The following is a 22,550-nucleotide window of genomic DNA, read 5'->3' as shown; positions in this document are numbered from 1 at the left end:
TGGTATGGGTGCAATTTGTGGGTTAACTTTGTAGAAATAAAGTGTATTGTATATGTTTGTAGTGTAATTGTAAACATCTGTGTACTATGAAACACAGTCAAATATTCACTGAGTCACTATACTTACTAATCTGAAACAAAGCTTTTAGATAAACACAAACTTTTTTGACAGTAACTCTCTTTGTACTCGTCACTGTCATACGAATCCAACTGTATTTATTTTACAAGTACAGTCACGCTCAGCGTTCGTGCGTACAATAACAACTTAATGAGATTATCTGTACCATGTCTTTGATATCTCATTTCACTTCATAACATTGATTGTATCGTTTAACTTCGAAGCCGGATGTGTCATTTATACATGCTAACACACGGTTATGTCACAGTGTCATTAGCGAGAGTGTGGGAGCGAGCTTAGGCCGAGATTAAAATAAAAGTATTGCAATGTTTTCTATAAAATATATTACAGATAATCATTTTAAGTTCGTAGTGCTGTTTCGACGCTGGAGGCACCACCGGTACAATTTTTGATCTCATAACACCTGTCTTAAGTGCTGCTGTGCTCTAGTTTGAGGGGGTAAGGGGAAACTTATACGAGGCGATCAAACTTAGTTAAGTTTACTAAGGTTAGTAATGCATCTGTGACCTCAGATAGGATATTATTCCTATCTTATGTTGATTATTGATGGCAGTTGATCAGATGGACTGAATGTTCATTTGCTACTTGTATATTATAAAAAAATATATACATTTCGATCTTTACTAGGTAAAACGTGGGATGGGTTGATTACATATTAATAGGAGTTAGTTATTACGAAACGGCAGATAACGACAAAAATAATTTATTAAATGACAACTCATTACGTTTGTTTTGAGATTATGCATACTTTTTACAATTTAAATTATTAACGTAGATTTTTTCCATAATTACGGTTTGTTGATAAAGCTAGTGATTTTATACTATTCGACTATGCAATTTGTTAGGTTTGATGGGTTCGTAGCGGTGTGCGTTGCAACGTAATACGAGTAGTTCGCAGTAATGGAGTCACTGCAATTACCTGCAAGTGATGAGTTCATCTTGGCGTTTAGTATGCCGGCAGTTTGTTACGGCATGAACGGGTTACTACCTAAACTATTCACTAAAGACGTGTACTATGAAGGCTATCGTTGGATTTAAGTTGCATTTGGGGCTATATCTTAGTTTTGGGTTTGGGTGTGGTGCGTTTATATGCGTCACCGTTTTCGACACATGTAGCACATAATATATTTTTTTATAAAATCGAGGTAATAAACAAGCATGTAGTCTACCTAATGGTATAGGAAACTGTCCCAGATAAGATTAGCGTTCCACTTGAGTTTGACTACAGATACGTTAGTACTCTTAAGGATTAAGCTGGAATGCCCCGGATAATGTGTTTCTTATTATTACTTGCACATCCCTTTAATCAAAATTTGTATATAGTGTCTATTTACACAAATGCTTATATTTTACTACTTCAATATACTTTAAAATGTCAAAGGTATGTATAATAATATCTTTCATGCTCAGAATATCTTGTCGGTATTCAAGAATCAATTTAATATAGGTAATATCCCACGCATTATTTGGTAGTCACCGTGAAAAAGTTCCCGGTAATCATCTATAATCAGCGTCGATATCGGTATCTCCTCGTTATGGAGATCCGAGCTAGATTATAATCAAATGGAAACGTAAACAAACTTTGGGCGCCACGTGCCGTGAATCCGCAAACTTGGAGCAATTCTAATTTCACGGCGTGACGAAGAGGTCTCCTCATTTTCCTGACGGTTGCGGATATTTTCAATTTTCCCCACGGCGGCTCCTTTTTATTAGTTGTTGTTTTGCCTTGAATACTAATCGGTAAGAATTAACATTCACGCGACACTCTCTCTGCTTGCCCTGCGCCAGACCGACTTCCCACAATAAAAATATCGAATTATTATTGAAAATGTTATTTCCAATAGGGATGGGCACGTTGCTGATTGAATTTACTGGAGATGATTTTTTCCTGGAAATTGGGATATTTTGAATATTTGACCGAGTATTTTTTATGGGATGAGGTTTTTCGTAAATATTGCGTAAGTGCGTTTAAATGTTCCTTTAATGTTTTTTGAGACTAAAAAACTAGACAGGTTGAAAATAAGTTTTAAATAATTAAGAAAAAACAAAAGTTACCTACATGTTTCACTCTGCGTGTATTAATATTCAAATATTTAATGTTTTTGCCATCCAACTCATCGTTTGATTTTCCAATAATCAAACATGTATTTTCTGCATCCACCCATAGTAATTAACTGATATTTAGAATTTTAATTATAAGTTCCGCAATACCTACTCCCATGTATTTTTTGCTCGTTATTTTATTAACACGCTTTTATTATTATACTTTTGTAAATCGAGACGGAAGTCCAATTATGAAGCGTGTAATTTTAAAATAATGGAAAAATAGAGATATTTAGGTAGTATTGCTTATACAGTACTAATTAATAAAAATACAAAGTAAATCCGGCTACAACCTATTGTTGGAAAGATCGACAACGGTTTATTAGTAAGTATTTACTAATTTTCCAAGAGCTTAAAGAAAATTAGAGAAAAAATGTCTTCGTTTTCTTACGTGAAAGGTCTTTATTATGTAAGAGTTGATAGATTTATGAGATTTCTGTTTCAACTTCGGAGGTATCACTGTCACACCTAATTCTGCATAATGAACTTTGAAGTTTTAATAGCTAAGGGACAGGAGACACTTACGGGGCAATCCAACTTAGTCCTTCAATCCTATTTGTGATCGACCGTAGATGTATATGGGCGGCAGTGACCACAACATCAGATTGAACGCATGCTTGCTTGTTACTTCTTAGTCAAAAAGACGGTATTGGTATTAAATAATTTTACCTGTATTTTTTTAAATACCACCCTTTATTCACTATGAGACTTTATATTTTTATTCCATCTGATAGATTAGATAGATATATTCAAGTAATTTAATTATAATATTATTTATATTAATTATTTTGTGTTATTTTCATGATGTGTTATTTTTATAATAATAAGTGCTCATTTATATAATCACTGGCTGTATGCGTTACTCGATCGTATGCATTAGCATAAAAAAAAAGAAAAAGAACGCTCTTGGCTGCAGAGTTGTATTTTGCGCGGGAATAATAAAAGTTGTGAATTGGACCAAGAAATATTTTTATTTATAACTCCAATATTCAATCCATTCAAGGCTGAGCTGTATACCAATTAATCGGATGTAATCTCGTCGTATACCGCAACTCGCTCCCGCTCTGTTTATTAGTCTATCGCGTTTTAATTAAACGGAGGTTATTACACGTGTCGTCACCACGCCATCTCAGATCTATCATCGGATTACTGCGTTGATTGACTTGGATATCCGTAGATTAGCTTTCGATTATGTAGCAGTTATTGCTTTTAACGCTTGTAATGCAGAGAGATGTCAATTTTGAGTTTGTTTTTTAGGTATGTAAGCATAGATTAGTAAATTTACTTCGCTGCCTTGAAATTAAATGAAGCCACAAACGGCTTAATTGTAAGTTCTTTTATTGAATTCTTGACAAATAAAAACATTTTTAGAGAAATTTACGAATAAATAATTAATACTGCGTAATTTATTTAATAAATAAATAATTATTTCAAATATCTTAGGGACATTCTAGCACGGAGACGTGGCAAAACTTTTTTACGCAACTATTTTATTTCAATTGTCAAAACTGGTTACGTTTTCTTGTTAGGAGTGAGTAATCTTTACTAATCTATGTATTTAAGTGACATATTTTACCAAAAAATTATTATACGCTTAAATGTTAAGATGACATTGATAAGGGAAATTTCGAGTGCTAACGTTACAGACACAGAATTTTTAGTACTGATGTAAAGATATTTTTTTGTTCTTTATTTAAATCAGTGCTAATCAAACTTGTACGCCGATGGTTCTGTAATACCATGAAATATTTAAGTAAACATACTTTTGTACTAAAATGTTTAATATATATTTTTAGCATTTGTTATTATAACGAACGTTACACAGGCTGTAAAAAAATGAAGTGAATTACGGTTTAGGAAATAGAGCCCTGTAAGAGACTGACACTAGCGGAGGCTTAATAAGGGGGGCTCGTTTTTACCAATGCATGGAACCCTCAAAGCGAATCTAAAAAAGGAAAAAAGACATAACCCATTCTAGCAATAAAAAATGTACTTATTCTAAAATAACCTTTTAGTGAGGTTAGTTAGCTAGTAATAAAAAAATATATTTGCCTAAAGTTCTATGTATTGTGTTTTATTTAAGCCCTAGATCTAAACAGCGTTATTTAAAGCGATCCTAAATTAATGCGGTTAATTCAGAATTTCGGCTGCGACCATATTTCAGCACGCAAGCTTATGCGAAAGTTTACAACTACCGTGTACAGATAGTGCATAGGAAGTGGAACGGCAGCTTGTAATTAAACCTGAACTTAATCTGCTGTCGTCTTAGACGGGTTGATTAGATCGGTTGTGAGTCATGCCATTGGTTAATCGGCGCTTTGTTTTGATGATCAGCATAGTTATGTACATAAGTAATAAAATAACATAAAACTACCTACGGATTGTATAATAAATGCGACCTGTCGGTCGACACTCAGTTCTATTTCGGTAGCGGTGATAGACGGACGTGCAAGCGTATGAATTACAAATAGACTGTTTTCTTGAGTGCCAACCCCTGTGGTCAAATCACAAAGCGAAGCAGTAATCTGTAGTTATATTTTGACATTTGAGCCAGCGCATCACTTGCATTCTACCTAATTAATTAATCCAGTGGAATGAAGATTTCAGATTTACATTTACATTTTTTTTATTAAGATAGAGCATAAATAAATAATGAAACGACCTATTGCGAATAAATTATGAAGGTGGTAGAACCCTTTGTGGTTCGACACCGGCGGCAACACCGCCACACCTATTTCTGCCTCATAACAGCAGTGTTAGGCGCTGCTGTGTTCCGGTTTGAAGGGTGTGGTAAGGGAGACATACTTTTCCGAGGCGTTCCAGCTTAGTCCTCAGGGGTAGCGGCGCATCTGTGGCCGACCTCAGGTAGGAATATCTAATCCTATGTGGGGTTGATTACAGATGTTCATGGGCGGCAGTAGCCACTTACCATCAGGTGGACTGCATGCTCGTCTGCTACTACTATATTATAAAAAAAAAATCGGTATAATAATGTGAGGCTACGAGAACACGTACTCCAATTACGAATGGACTACCTCAGTCTAAATTAAATGCATACATATATCATAGTATTAGCGTTCTATCATATCGAATCAAAAGAAATAACCGGTTATTGTACCCACCTATGATTTTGTGCTAAATCAGAATTAAATACAATTAATATCAATCATAGTCTACTAAAAGTCAATTATATTCTCTCATCGCTTATATTAGCAGTAAAAAATATTCAGAGAGTCATTATATAGTCGTAAAATCACCTTAAGGATCATTACGTTTAAATTGAAAAAGAATATAAACAATCGCAAACATAATAAATGTTTGTATAAATATTGCAGTTTTATTAGCCGCTAAAATATTATTATTTGAGGCTAACATAACTGCAATATTTGCGTTTGAATACAAATCTGGATCCTAATTCAGTGAGTGATCGACCGTGACTCCAATGGTATTCGGTTCGAATGAGGTTTGAGATCTTTTGACATCGACAAGTAGGAGTGAAGCACAATGGATCTGTAGGCTTTTATCAGGGCTGTGACAACAGGTAATTGAAGCATTGGTGCACTATTTATGGTCATCGCAGTATCCACTATTTAATTATGTTTCAACCAGTGTCAATTTAGTATAAACTTTAAGAGCTTCAATTTATCAAATAATTATACTAAATAATACTTATTTCGACTCTACAGTTACTATAACAAAACAAACCTTACCTTAACATTAATTAAGGATTTACCTACACATTACATAAGTTTAAGGTTTGAAGTACTACAATAGTACCTAATCTTCATCTTTTTAAGTTTTGCCATGTGCCAACCCTAAGTATGACTAAGCTCATAGCTCAGTGGGTTCCTCAGATAACCTTTGCCTCAATATTTTGATTGAATCGATGTAATACACAAGGTCACCCCATCGTGAACCCATTGTCGTATCGCGCTCACTTCACCTCCTTCAGAACGGCCGAATTCATAAAACATTCACTTGGAATCCCTAAATTAATTAACAACAGCAAACAGAGAGCTTTATTTACTGTTCTAAATTAATAAATTAATTATAGCTCCATTGAAATGCTTTCGAGAGACCCGATGAAATGAAGCAGTGTTTAGATTATTCGGCGCTAAAGCCTATATAGTGCTAGTTTTCTATTAGCTAAGAAAATGATTTAATTAAGTCAACTGTATATATTTATTATAAAGTTTACTTACGGTCGTTAGTTAAAGTCTGGTGCTGAGATCTGAAATGAAAATAAACGAATATTAGTATTATAAAATTTTAATCTTTTCAGCCTAACCTACAAAAGACCCTAATTACTTTAATTACTTATAAAGGACTAACTAGGGCCAACTTAGACTGTTGCAAGTATATGTATAAAGTGGCCGCTGTTACCCATAGATATCACTATCAATAATCAACCCCAGATAGGAGTAGAGTCTGATGCGTTGTACCCTCAAACCACAACACACTTAACAATGCTGTTATTAAGCAGAAATTGGTGTGACGGTGTTGTATCCGGAGTCGAACCACTCGAACGTTTCTACCACCTTCGAACTATAATTATATCGACAATCGATTTCGTAATGTACAGACGCCTATGTCAGTTCGATTTGCATTCATCGCTTGTGTACGCAATAAGCATCAGTTCAATTCACGTTGATTGACTGTTAACACATTTCCCTGTGCATTGACAAGTGGAGGTCGTGCATCATTGTTGGAAACAGAAAACAATAATCAGCAGACCCTCACGTATTCTAATTTATGTTGTCAAAATTGATATTAGTTGTTGACAGCTGAGCTGAGGATACACGACTCGTGTGACCTTTCCGAGCATCCGAGAATTAATGAAGACATGAATATTCGTGATATATTATATTGTTGTGTTGTTCAGCTATATGTCTTCATCGCCTTCAGTTATCTTAAGATAAGTTAATTGTGTTTGTGTGAATCGAAATGGAAAAGCGTTGTTGTTTTTAAGCATTAATTTGTTTACCAGTACAAGATAACTTAAGAAATAAATAGTTTGCATATATAATTTGGACGTTGCTTAAAGAAAAACCAAATATTATAAGTGCGAATGCAAATCAATCATCATTTGCTATAACCTGTAGAAACCTACACGACTGAGAAATCTTTAAAAATATATCAATGGTGTATGAAATCTACAAATTCGCTTGATAAGCCGTTGACTATTAAATCCCCCTCTCTGAAAGGAGACCCTTAGGAGTAAGACAGTAATAGATTTACTAATTATTTTTCCACATTTGTTTTTTATCGTATACTATTATTACAAAAACTGTTTTAACGGAGCAGTTGTGAGATGCTTTAATGGGTACCGAAGCAATGGTGAGGTACGGTGACACATGGAGAGGAAGGAGAGGTGGGGTGAGGGAGGCAGAGGTGATTGACTTTTGGGTGTCATAATTGTCATAATTATCATATATTTATTAAAAATATCTCTTCCTCTATTCAGTATTATTGTTACGGTAGTGGCAGTTTTTGTAGTACTTTTGTTTTGCACAACAATGAGGTACAAAGGTTTTCGAACGAGGAACGCGGGGGATCACCGCGGGTACGCTTATATAAAGAAACTATTATGTTAGAACCTCGACTATTTTCATCAATAAGTCAAGGGCAGGCAACACAATTGTTTATTAAACAGCGTGAGCGTCCATTAACATCTTTCTTGTATTATCAGAGAGCTTTAATTGACGTGTCTAATGCTATTAACGCGTTTATAGCGTAGGATTTGTATGTGGGCTTTAAAATCATCAATACACTTTGAATTAATGGGTTCCGTAATTTTGTTGTATATTTCATAGTGATAAAAAAGTTTTAATTGTTCTGCTTACACGTTATTTAAAATTAAATTTAGGTACATATCACTGTAATTTAAATTTAACATATATGTAGGTACAATTGTATTTTAAAATGTTTTGTACATACTTAAAGTACTACTGGATAAAATTGCAATTTTAAAAAACGACGCGAGCAAATGTAAATTCAAATAAAGAAATAATTTTTCTGAGTGCTTTTTCAGGGTGATTTCTCAGTGCGATAATACAGTCCTTTTACATTTTGTTAGTATTTATGTGACATGGATTCCAAGAAGATAATCTTTATTTTCTCTGTAGGTGGGTATTTATGACAACTTAAAATATATATCTTAAATTAGTAGTCATATAACTATCACTGATTTTTTAAAACTTGTTTGATAATTATAATTAATGTAAACGATACTGTTTACTTTTTTTTATTTTCGAGCGCATGTATGTAGGTACTATGTATGTACGAATCTCTCGTTCCTTGCCACATCTTACAACCCATACGACTTGACGGATTTTAACATATGAGGTCTCATTGGATTCGTCATGCAGGAGTGACTGTAGGCTATAATTTCGGGTTTTTGTTCTTAAATATTATTATAAGCTTAGCTGTTTAAAATCATAATAAATTTTATGACATTAAGAATATTGTGATTCTTACTAAAATCTAATGCCTGAGTGGAATTATTAAACACAAAACGATAATAAACGTAGCTATGTTAGTTTCGTGACGAAGCCCTAAAGATGTTCATTAAATCCTCGCGGAGGTCACATATCATACGCGATACGTGACGAATTCCGGCAAGCGCTTCTCGATAGTTGATGTGGAGGGCTTCGGCCATAGGTGCTCAAAGTTTGCTAAATAGGACATCATAACAAAAAAATCCTTTATACACTCGTATATCTAAGTTACAAGTATATTTGTGTCCTGGATACAGAAAACAAGTGGTTATCTACTTAAATAAAAAGTTAGGTTCAAACACGTATCTAATTTATCATGTAATTATCATATTATTTATTTATTTATTTATTCATTTGTTTGGCAATCCAACAGCGTTACACATCAATAAAAGAAGATTACAATTTGTTACATATAATATGGCCAAAAATGGATTACACTAAATAATAACTATGAGAAATTAAAATTACAAGTTGGTACAATAAACTATTAATAAACAAATAACAAGGTTGTGTTGACTTAAATAGTGTGTGTGTCAGGTGTATGTGGTGTATATCAATGTGGGTATGTCTGTCATTGTAATGTTAGGTGCAAATTTATAATTGCGTTCTTCAGTGAGGTTTTGTTTAAATAAAAGAAGTCTAAGTTTGAATAATGTTTGTTATATGTATCTATAATGCGGCAGAAAACTGAATTTTGTGTATAATTGGTTCTTGCACGAGGAATATTAAATAATGGCTTTATGTCTAGAATGCTTTGATGGTACCTTGAGGTCAATAAGGGATAAAAGTTCGTTACAATCTATTTTCCCAGTTATGATGTCGTATAACAGTATAATGTCACACTGTTTACGGCGCTGCTCAAGGGAGACAATACGGTGATATTTACAAGCTTCGATATAGGAAGTGGAGATATTGTGAGTTTTGAAATCTAAAAACTTTATAAATTTCTTTTGAATTGATTCAATCCTATCAATGTGGATGTGGATAATTACCATATTATATTTACTGAGCCTGTAACCTGGTATGACGACTTAGAAATATATAGAGTTTGCGAAATATGCACTTTAATAATATAAAACGCTTCGTAAAAGGTAGTAACCATTTATTAATCTGTGGTAAAAGTTACAAAGGTGAAAAAAACTTAATCACTTAATTTTATCTCATCTAACTGAATATCAGTAAAAAAAAAAATAAGTGTAGTGTAACTTAATTTCACTAATTTTTTATAGCTACATAATATAATACTATAATACTATTTATTATACTACAAATAATATAATACTATTTATAAAATGGACAAACGATAGACATTTAGCGGATGTTACTCACAAAGTGAATAGTTTAAGCATCGCAGGCGCATTCTCTATACCTATTATGTACGTGAATCGTGCCTAACCTCGCATAATACTGATATTACACGCGATTATTCACACGAATTATATTACGATAATATAACCGCTAACTGGAGGACGTTTATTGAATTTAGCGATTGTGTTTGTTACTGGAATGGCGTTCGTTGGTTGTTTCATATGATGGAAGCAATAAGAAATGCTAACAATATGAACTTAAGAGGTCAACGGATGAAAGGCAATCCTAACTTTAAAGGTGGTAGAACCCTTTGTGGTTCTACTCCGCCAACACCACCGCCACACCTATTTCTGCCTCATAATGGCAGTATTAAGCTCTGTTGTGTTCTGATATGAAGGGTAAGGGAGACTTTTCCGAGGCGTTCCAGCTTTGTCCTCAGGGATAGCGCATTTGTGGCCGTGATGCTATCTGGGGTTGATTACAAATGGCCATGGGCGGCATAAGCCACTTACCATGAGGTGGACTGCATGCTCGTCTGCTACTCCTATTTTATAAAAAAAAAAATATCCAATACTAACCGTTTCAAATAAACAATGCTACACCCGTTATTTATAATATCATTATTTTTTGATTACTAAAGATTGAAATGTGACAATTTCGTTCTTTAATTTTGATCTTTGGTAGCCAAAAAATAATTAACATTGAATGTTATTACTAACGGGCGTACATTAGGTTCTATGCATTGTTGCTCTCTGGGATTAAGTTAATCATATCTGTCAACTTAACCCACGGTTCAAACCAAGATGAATAAGTCAGAGTCAGTTTATTCTATGATAAGTCAAAATTAAGTTTGTCAGAGATGCCGCCTCAATCGATGTATAGGTAATTCTGGTGTATCTAGTAATCTACTTATCTAAGGGTAGTTATGTCGATACTACCATTATGTCACTTTGCTGGTTTAGCTGGTTGGCTAATTTTATATTTTGGAATAAAACAGAAAATTACACTTAAAATTTTCAAAGCGTAAAGAACTTAGGTTATAATTACTGAGAAACGCTGTCAAGAATTATAATATCTTCTAGTACATTAAAACCAAAAAATATGTAAGTAAAATTTTCTGAACCAACTTTGCATTTTCGCTGAATATGCACAAAGGAGTCAGGTTCTCTTTATATTTTGTAACGTTCAGTTAATAGATTTTTCATCCAAGATAGTAGCGCGGCGAATGAATGGAATACTTTTTGCAAATTAATATTTACATAAAGAAATAGCTATTAAAAAGAGGATTAACTTTAGATCGGGCTCCGGAGAGTCACTTGGCTATTTTTGTCGCTTGCTTTTCTTAATGGAAATTTTTATAGTGCACTTTTGCCGAGGACGCTTTAAAATTCTTACCGAAAACGCTTTTTTAAGATTTCCAATTCACACTTAGATTTTGTGTAGTTTTTGTATCGTAAAAACACATTTCAATTTCACATCAAAATAATCTTACATTTTAACTATAAGAATTATAAATCTTACGTTTTATAAGCACTAAAATTAGTGATAAGTAAAAAAGATTTGATAATATGCACAATTGCACACGGGTGAAATGTCATGCTTTGGATTCAAACTTTATTCTCCAGAGTGAAGATCCTCGTGGAAGAAGCATAACCGTGCCCCCGGGTTAATCTTACTACTACTGGTAGATAAAACAAGTATGTATATTTTACGTAGGACTACACGTACAAGATGTAACATAAAATATAATTATTAATACACATGGCCTTAGGGAACCAGTGAACTATCCACATTACATTTTTTATAGGACTGAAGTAGCACCGAGCATGTTGGGTCTGACGCTCATGGATATATATTTTTTTTTTTTTATAATATAAGAGTAGCAGACGAGCATGCAGTCCACCTGATGGTAAGTGGCTACTGCCGCCCATGGACATCTGTAATCAACCCCAGATAGGATTAGATATTCCTACCTGAGGTCGGCCACAGATGCGCCGCTACCCCTGAGGACTAAGCTGGAACGCCTCGGAAAAGTCTGTCTCCCTTACCACACCCTTCAAACCGGAACACAGCAGCGCTACACTGCTGTTATTAGGTAGAAATAGGTGTGGCGGTGGTGCCGCCGGAGTCGAACCACAAAGGGTTCTACCACCTTTAAACTCCAATTCGACTTGGGGTTCTACCAGAAGCCAATCGCAGCTGTGTTGACACTAAGAACAAATATGGTCGTCATAATGTCAGTCAATCAGCATTCACAATATATACTACATGATCATTTATTACTTTAATTTCATATAAAATATAGTCCCAAATTAATAGCTACTTGATGGTTCGATGACGCGTTTCTATTTATCCAACATGACAAAATTTAATTTCGTCGTATCAAAATGTAGCCTCACGGCTGACTGGCGACGAATATTGATCAGCATGGTTTAAATAAAGCCAGCTAAATTTAACCTACTCTTAAAATAATGAAGCTATAATTATTCAGATGAGAATTCATTCGTGTCATGGAAGAATTCTAGTAGGTATACATGAGTTCGACTTAAACGATACTTACTTTTTATTTTATTGATAGTTTTGTTAAACCACACTAAACAAGAGATTAATACTTTAAAGGTGGTAGAACCCTTTGTGGTTCGACTCCGGCGGCACCACCACCACACCTATTTCTACCTAATAACAGCAGTGTTAAGCGCTGCTGTGTTCCGGTTTGAAGGGTGTGGTAAGGGAGACTGACTTTTCTGAGGCGTTCCAGCTTAGTCCTTAGGGATAGCGGCGCATCTGTGGCCGACCTCAGGTAGGAATATCTACTGGGGTTGATTACAGATGTCCATAGGCGGCAGTAGCCACTTACCATCAGGTGGACTGCATGCTCGTCTGCTACTCCTATATTATAAAAAAAAAAACATAATTCTGTAGTTATTTCTGATATATGTAAAAGATTTGGCCACAAACACGAGACAATTCCCGCATTGCTACGCAGCTTCTGTAGATCCTAAATAATGTAAGAAGTTTAACGTCGGGCGCGGTTGAACTTGGATGTGACCACCAGAGGAAAAATGTTATAAGGTTCTGTAGTTAGGTACGTTAAGTTTTTTTTAAGATAAGAAAGCAGTGGTTGTAAGTCATTTTTGAAAACATCGGAAACCACCAACAGGAACCACTGGTGAACCCACTAACTCGCACCTCGTCCATCAATAGGCATTTAAACAGTGTGGTAGGGTACGATCCAGGTCTTACAAATTTGAAGACCTGGAGACCTGGACTTGGTGATGGATCTCCACTCGTACCAAGCAGTGGGACTTAATATGAGTTGCAGCCACGGTAACTATAGATCCCTCTATAGATACATGATAGACAATTTGCAGTAGGAAGCCAAGCTAATGTTTCTCATTCACGTAATGGTCGCGCATCAGATGAATGGTTCAGTTACATGAGAACTAGGAAGTTATTGTGGTGTATACGTTGTGGTGGTTTCCGATCTACACTTATTACATTTTACTGTTTAATGATAGGCTTTTCAAAGTGTTAGAACAATTCCGCGAACAAAATTATATTTTTTTATAAAGGTTCAGTTTCGTGTTTTTGTTTTCGGAAAACTGGAAACGTATGTAATGTCTAGATATTTTAAACAACGCAGCCATTGGTATACTTTTACATATAATTTACTTTATATCGAAGTTTAAAAGGTTATAGAACCATATCGTCAAGGGAAAGGCTAAAAGTCTTACGCAAAAGGGCCAATTTTACCCTTTCCATTGACGATTATGGATCAACCGCACTACTTTTTTTCTTATCTTTCAATTGTTCAATTGCTGTGACTATTTTACGTCTAACTCTGTATTTACTAATAGATAAAAAGAGAAAAAATCCCTTTAACATGGATATTTATTCACATTTTCACTGTTAAAAACTTATCGTAAATTTAAACTTTAATTTATCATCATGGAAAAGTAAGAAATAAAATGTATATAAGCGATAACAATATTTATTTTTCAAAAGATGGCACATATTATAGTTAGAAAAACATATACAGGTGGAAAGAGTTGTAGGAAGTTAAACGGCGAATGTTTATCGTTCGCGTAATAGCTGTGTATGGAAAATGTAACGTAGGCTTACATGGTGACTAGGAAATCAAGAATATGCGGTTTTATGATGTGGGTTTGACCGCTTCCGAGGCAATCCAAGTTTAATTACTTATTACATTTTACGTGGTCGGAAGGTATAATATTAGTGAAGTTGTTTTTATTCACAATTCTTAAGTGCATTATTTACATTAAGAGTTAATTCATTAAATTATTTATTATAGGATTAAATGAGTAGTTTTATTTATTGATCTATTCTCATCTATAAGTATTAAATAATATACTTCATAGACTTTCAAGATGTATGGCCTATAGCCATACATATTTTTAACATTTTACTCGTAGCAAGAAAATCCAAAACATTTTCGAATTCACAGTTTTAGCTGCCAAATTAAGCGACTCTACCATACTTAAAATTCGGAAGTAAATTGTCTCGTTTATCAAAATACTCATAGATTTAACCTTGTCATACCCTACGTAGATTAAGAAATTAGAATATCAGTTTAATATTATACAAATACCAGATCAGTGTGGTCCGCGACACATGTACGTTGATGATAGTCGTGGGCCGCCCCAGGCTGTAAACGTGATCCTTTCATTTGCATGTTTTCGTGCGATATCAAATATCGCACGCGGGCCTATCTTCGCACGCTGTATCGCCTCTATAATTACACTTCGACAGCTCCTACATAATTACAGCGTTCACCTAACTGTCGGCGCTCCGAATAAATTATTCATGAAAGGATCATCGCGTTTACAGTAAATATCGCATACATTCATATTCGACGCCTCAACCCCATGTCAATTATGATTCTGATTATTATCTTACGTATACACAAATATTATTATATTACGTATCGGATTAAGGCTATTATGCTGTCTCATATATTGTTTCATTTTCTTGAATTAATTCTCTGTGTGTCTGTTTTCAAAACGGATAAGTTATGACAGATATTATATTTCTTTATGAGAGTAATTCGGATATTCATGGTTAGTTGTTATTCTAATCTTATCAAAGTTGACCTGATTATCATTTATTGTAAAATATAAGATTTTATTTTATATTATTAAATTTTTATGTTCATTAACAAGTATTATAGATAAATAATATTTTGATTATAAAAACGGACTTTAACATGGCTACAGTGTACGAGCTAACATATTTAGTGGTTTTAGGTGGGATTTTCACCCGCAAATAGTGATATTTATGAAGAATGAGATAGGTTATGACACTAAAAATAGAGCGTACATATTTAAAATCATGCGAAGAAAGCCGCACATTATGTAACAAAGTAGATGAAATCATACTTTGTAAATAAATGTGGGTGTAAACAAATTGTAAGGCGGGTGAAGGGGTTTTTGTGATATAATTAAGGATTAACTGTCCTTTAATGTGATGACGTAAATACAATCTCTTATTCGGAGTCACGCGTGCGTCGTAAGGGTTGTTCTCGTTCTCTATACATTTGATATATTAATTTCAGAAGATTTTAAAGAATTTATGAATGACTTTTATTTAAAATTTACTATTGAATTTTATAGAGTATTCAGATTGCACATACGAGATATTTTCAATTTGATTTGAATTATAACGCTGATAACACGCACCCTCTTGGAAAACAGAAAAAAATGTCGAAGTTGAGCCTAGAAAAGTAAAAAAAAAAATTCTTCGTCATACTCTCCCATTGTTAAGAGCCCTTTTCCAAGAGCAAGAAAGGTTAAGGTCACAATCCACGCTGACTGGTATGTATCGTTGGACCTTTCAGATAATTATGGGACCTTTTAAGAGTATTTTTATGATTAATCAGTGTAAATTAATTTTAAAGATATATCAAAAAGAAGGGGCAAATTTGAACCTTACTGCTTACAGTACTCTTAAGTACGAGCACAGATTAATAAATAGTTACTACGTAAGTACGAGCCCGAAAATCCATTTTATTATCAATTGTAGGAAAATTTAAAAATATTTCATTTTCTAATAACCGAAACCTTTCCGTGCTGGGAATAACCCGATATGCGGTCGCATCATTATTCGTAGACATGCATGTTCTGAGAGCCGCAGCGTACGTAGATAATATAGTTACTGGCTGCGCCCTAAGGGCCCTCGTGCCCCTTGCAATTTGCGTTTGCCTGCCTGCAAACCGGCTTTGCGATGTTTTCTCGGATTTCTAGACTTTTAAAACGTTTTATAACGATGTCGTCAACCTATTACTGGTCCCCTGGGCACGGGTCTCCTCTCAAAGTGGGGTGAGTTTTAGGCAATAGTCCACCGTGCTGGTCAAGTGAATTGGACTTCAGAGAGAACGTAGGGGAAACTGGGGACACTTGATCCTTACGGGAGACTTGGTACACTGTATTTACAAAGCTTCTGTGAACGCTATATGATTTTAGTGTGGCAACATTGGTTGCTATGATACGTTATAACTTTCTAAACTTGGTACTCTTGTCCAATTTGATATTTAAGCAGATGGCGGATGATTGTGTGTTTCGTGTCGCAGGAAAATATTTTTCGTAAGTTTTTATTTTGATTAAATAATTGGTTAGTAAACTTATCTTGGGTAAGTAATACTTTTAAACTATTCATTATCTATGTTTTTAAACGTCTGTTCCATAGAAAAGTGTTAATAGTAGTCGATTTTTTTACAATATATTTTTATAACCACAGTATAGCTAGGGTACACTTGGTACACTTTCTTATGGGAAATATGATCCCCCGCATCAAGCATCCACTAATGTTTATTTTTGAATAATTTCAGGGTTCAATATGCCTAGAGTATATAAAACAATAGAAGGTGCAGGAAAAAAATATAAACCTTAAGATTCTGTGATAATAGGAACATTAAGTAATGTTAGCTGAAATAGTTACTCGTATATGTGATTTATCAAAACAGTGGATATGTTGTTGTTGTTGTTGTTTGTACTTTATCTACTAAGCAAATAAATCAATGATAAATCAATTTTAACATATTCTTTATCATTTTGGTATCATATGGAGACTTATTTCCCTCAGGATCAAGTGTTCCAGAGGGGGGGGATCAAGTCAGACATATATATGGGACACATGGTATCATTCCCTATACAAAGTTTTCGTGGGCTGGTTACAAAATTTATATACCGATATCATTAGTTTTTATACTTAGTATAGCCAATGAAATTCCACGTATTTCAGTACCAATATATCTAAAATCGGATCAATATTTACCAAATAGTGGTCAAAAAACAAAACGGGGGATCAAGTGTCCCCAGTTTCCCATATATAATTTTGAAAAATCTGATTTGCATTCTTAGGATTTGAACCCCAGATCAATCGGAGGGATTGAGAGGTCAAATGTGACCATTCCGAAGCCTATTCATAATTATGATAGCTTAATATCTTTGCTATAATGAAATCAGTTTTAATAAAAATACGAGTACATTGAACATGGAGGCATTAGAAGATCGTATTGGTCACGTTCAATCTAAACTAATTTTATAGTCTGTGAAATCCGTAATCACAGCATTTTCTTAGATTATTTGTAAAACGTCCATGTTTGTTGTCTGTCCTAGAAGAAATATTAAAATTGCATATTTCGTCCGGCTTTAGATAGGTACTTAACAAAGGGAATCTATACTATGAATGTCATAGATTCCCTTTATATCGCATATATTGCAGGTTTTAATAAACATCATTATATTTTTTAGATCTGAATATAAACATTTTGCTTCCCTTTGCTAGAAATCATCATGCTCGAGTTCGCAGGATCTGAAGGAGAGTTCGTTAGTATTTGAATAAGGTTTACGTCAAATATAATTACTAGTGTGATAACATGAATAAGCAAGAATATATTTGACACTAAAAACGTACGACACGGTCGACCCTATGTATAATAATAAATAGATATGTGAGTCTTATTATTAAACTATGTATCCAATATTTGCCTACCAAAGATGCCTTCCTACTAGAAATTGTCAAATTTAGATATTTAATAGATAAAAATTGATTCGATAGAAAAAAGTATGGATCATTGATAAATTAATTAATTTGACGTTTGTGTTTGGGTTAAAACGCTGTTTATTATTTATAATTAGCTGTTTTAGTTTATTTGTGTGAGATTCCGACTCCATAAAAGCTTACTTAGTTGTTCAAGTCCCTTTGAGTGTTCGTCGATAAAACCAAAACGAAATGTGTTTTATGGGCTGATAGCGTGCACCAGTTTTAAGGTTCTCTTAATCTCACTAAAGCTAATAAATTGGGTTCATAAAAATAACTTAATTGAACCACGCAAGAATGTAAATAAATATACCAGTATTTTGTTTAGTCGGTATACATGTTATAGTTACGTAAATCTTATAAATATTTGAAATTATAAGTAATTTCAAATGATTTAAGAATCATGTAGAAATGTATATTTTTGTGACAACAAAATATTTCGTAAAATTACTTAAGAGCTTGCTAAAAAATCCAAATAACAGGAACACGAGAATGTAGAGCATTTCTGTGTAATCAGTATCACTGAGATGAGGCCAGGCCGTACTGAGATGAAGTTTCCGTCGTTTGAAAATAGTAAGCCGTTTACCACCGATACTGGCGTTTAAAATTCGTTTGAACACTACACAATGACTTGCGTGCTACAAAAGCTCGATTACTGCCTTTGTATCGCCGTAGCTGACAGTATAATGCGTGCTACGGCGGCTGAGTGACGTAAGCAATCATATTTAAGCCGCATCGATGAATCCCGGCAGTACACAGCTTTTCATGTACTCTCATACCATAGTTTAATTACTTTCTAATATTTTGATTACACGTGTAATACCAAACTGAGAGTTACTTTTCAAGAGATCATTAGCACAATATAGCTTTGATGCAATTGCGAGCAAATTGCAAAATTAAAAACTATTAAGTGAATATTAAAATACCCACGAGCAAAGTAAAATAAAACTATAAATTGCACTGAGATGAGGTCTCAAAGGGGGATATTGACTGCCAGTAAAAAGGTCCATGCCGCTTCCCATAGATATTAGCATTCACTCTGTTTATACACTATACAATGCTTACAACAAAAGTTCGATTACTGCCTTTGTATCGCCGTAGCTGACAGTATAATGCGTGCTACGGCGGCTGAGTGACGTAAGCAATCATATTAAAGCCGCATCGATGAATCCCGGTAGTACATAGTTTTACATGTACTCTCGTTGGTTTAATTACTTACTAATATATATTTTTTATTATGCATAAGATACCAATAGAGTATACTTTATAAAGTGAACTTTAGCACAATTAAGCTCTGCTGAAATTGCGAGCAAATTGCAAAATAAAAAAATATCAAGTGAATATTAAAATACCCACGAGAGAAAATATTATTTGCACTGAGATGAGGTCTCAAAGGGAGATATTGACCGCCAGTAAAAAAGTGCATGCCGCTTCCCATCGATATTAGCATTCACTCTGTTTAAACACTATACAATGCTTACAACAAAAGCTCGATTACTGCCTCTGTATCGCCGTAGCTGACAGCATAATGTGTGCTACGGCGGCTGAGTGACGTAAGCAATCATATTTGAGCCGCATCGATAAATCCTGGGAGCACATAAGTTTTTAACATGCATTCATGCCATCATTTTAGCACTAACATGAATACGTGAAATGCCAACTGTTTCACGTTACTATTGTAAAGACTCATTATCATATTGCATAGTTAAATTACGAGCCATTCGCTAAGATAATCAATAACAAGCGAAGTCTCTAATTAAAATAATGACGCAAAACTATTTTAAAGTGTTAATAACGTAAAGAGCAGGTCTCAAAGGGAAAACTTATAGATATTACTAACTAAAATAGCCACGAGAGAATGCAAAATATATTAAAAAAATATTAATCGCACTGAGATGAGGACGCAAGGGGAGAAATTTAGTCAAAGAGAGCGGTAAGCCGCTTATCGTCGATATTAGTGTACATTTTGTTTGTCGCAAAATGACTTGCATGCAACAAAAGTTTCATTACCGCTTGTACCACAGCGTCATTGTACTGTTGTATCAGCATTGGTACCATTGCTAAGCACTGTAATGATTGCAAAATGCGAACTGCGTCATATCACTCTATGAAGCATTTCAAGCCGTCATTGGCGAATTGTAAGCGACCTGTCATGTTAGTATCGAGCATAATGGCGGTACTCGTCGTGGTGACTGTTATCGTCATGCCTTCAATTTACTAACTGGGATGGGAAATGTGCTCCGCAGCATTGTTGTGTACTTTTTTAAATTCATTAATTATTCGGTGCTTGAGAAATTTATTAATTTAGTTAAATGTTATACTTAGGAGTATCTCTTTCGGTGCTTAACAACTTTAATAATTTATTTAAGTATTATATTTAGGCGTATCTCTTTAATGTACGGATTCGATGAATGTTTTATAATTTTAAAATAAACAAATTTGGTATTTTTTGCGGAAATCAAAAAGCAAAATGACAGCTGAATTGAACGAAGATTGCATTGAACTTGTGTTAACATTTGGAAACTAATATATAGGTACTGCTATTTCTTAAACCCCCAGAACCTATTGATAAATGAAAAACAAACTTAAAAGTATTTTTTTTTTGAAAAAAATACAATACATTCTTGAGGTGCCAAACCGTTTTATTATACTTTAATGGCTATTTTTCCTGAATGGAAAAAATGAATAAAACAAAAATGGAACGTGATAAAATGTTCCGTGCGTGACTTAAGTAATTCGTTGACGACGATTTCCGGTCACAAAGCAACTTGAACGGTAATATATTTAAGCGGTACTAATGACCAAGGAAATTTCTAATATAGAAATTGTACGTAATAGCAAGAACCATTCATTCTTTACTTGGATTAAGGGTCGCAGCAGTCATGCTACTTTTAACATCGGCGATCGACGATATAGCTACTTTTCGGAAGTTAGATGCAGTGCGCACATTTAATCGCTATTTAACTGACTTATACTACTTATCGCTACTTATTTAGATACTTTTGCACGTGCGATGTAGGAACCAAACGTAAAACGCGACGCAGCATTACTACAGTAGCTATAACGAGCGTTTTAATACGGCGATTGAACGCAGCAAATCGCCAAAACGCGAATCGCCGACGACGCCGACGATGACTTAAAACGCGTGTTCTTAGTTTATGAAACTATAATCGATAAATAAAAAAAGCATAATTAACAATTATTCAATTTAGCACAGATTAATTAATAGCTACCTACTGTGCGTGACTTGAGGATTCGTTTGCAATAATATCCGGTTGCGAATTAAGCAAAGTTAATAGCTAATGTGCAACTTGTTTTTACTTTACTTTGACAGGAATTGCCTAAGCAGTAATAGCCTGGACATTTCTAGAACATACACTTGCGCTACCTGATGTATCGTTCTGATGTAATAGTACAAGAGTACCGTTCCGCGCTTGTCTGTAAGGGTTAAAGCAGACTGGCGATTGTATTTCAAACCAACAATTTGCAGTCACGGCATTATAATAAAACAGATCATGCTTTATCTGATGATTTTTTTGTATGATGAATATGCGATCAACAATGGTATCCAAGAAAAAATCGACAATGTTTTAGGGGTTAAAAGTAATTTATTATTAGATATTTGCTTTATATCTACAAGACAAGTAAATAAAGAAATATGTACAAAATCACGTAACTCTAAACCTTTTTGGGCGTGATTAAATACTTTAGAAAGATCTTATTTACCATAAACCCACCTGGCAAAAGTAACTTTGTAACATTTGTTAGGTGGGTTCTTAATTGTTTACCAATATGACTATTAAATTTACTTTCAACCTTACACGAATAGTGTTTTAATCAAATGCTGTGACACTTACTACATATTTAATAAATGTTTGTATTAAGTATTAAACATTTGTTGTCAACTTTTTCGATAAATCAATGATGAATGCATACACACATATTTTGATTTTGCCAATTTATCATATTCGGACCGAATGATTAGTTTTTACATACGAGTATATAAAATAGTGCCAACTCAAGTAATGTGTGGTGTCGTGTAGTGTTCCCACGGACAGAGCTTCATTCTTGTTACTAACATCGTGCGATTTCACTATAGATTAATTTAGATATTAGTTTAGAATATAGTATCCATTGTAGAAATTGAATAAATAGTTTTAGTAACCATCGAAATCTCTCAATCAAACACCCTTGTCTGCACGCATACATAGCTAATTGGCATATTACAAGTATAACAAATATTCAACTACTTTTTTTAAATTAATGGTAGTGTATGTGTATGTTACTCTATCCCTGTAGTTCCGGGACCAGAATAGGGCTACGGTATCCCCTATCTGTCATAAGAGGCGACTAAAAGGGGCTTCCGGGGTAGTGGGCGGCAAGAGTGGGAGCTCGAACAACCCGACCAATGACCCTGGGAAGGACGGCGGTATGTGTGGCCGCATG

At 34.3% G+C, this 22,550-nt stretch overlaps 1 protein-coding gene across 3 annotated transcripts in view; it reads right to left on the bottom strand.

Annotated features, from left to right (window-relative positions):
• Positions 1-22,550, bottom strand: part of LOC140751989 (uncharacterized) — a 190,834-nt gene that overhangs the window by 30,435 nt on the left and 137,849 nt on the right. For 2 of the 3 annotated variants that reach the window (XM_073086154.1, XM_073086156.1), the window contains exon 4: positions 6,444-6,472. The exons of the other annotated variant lie outside the window; for it this stretch is intronic. The gene's annotated coding sequence lies outside the window, so the exon portion shown is untranslated. The remainder of the gene's footprint in view (positions 1-6,443; positions 6,473-22,550) is intronic. 3 annotated transcript variants of the gene reach the window in all.

This window comes from Epargyreus clarus, unplaced genomic scaffold, assembly GCF_041222505.1.
Source record: "Epargyreus clarus isolate Ecla_fem2 unplaced genomic scaffold, WU_Ecla_fem_2.2 ptg000023l, whole genome shotgun sequence".
Taxonomy (NCBI): Eukaryota; Metazoa; Arthropoda; class Insecta; order Lepidoptera; family Hesperiidae; genus Epargyreus; species Epargyreus clarus.
Note: the sequence above shows the minus strand (reverse complement) of the source record. Positions and strands in the feature narration are given on the sequence as shown.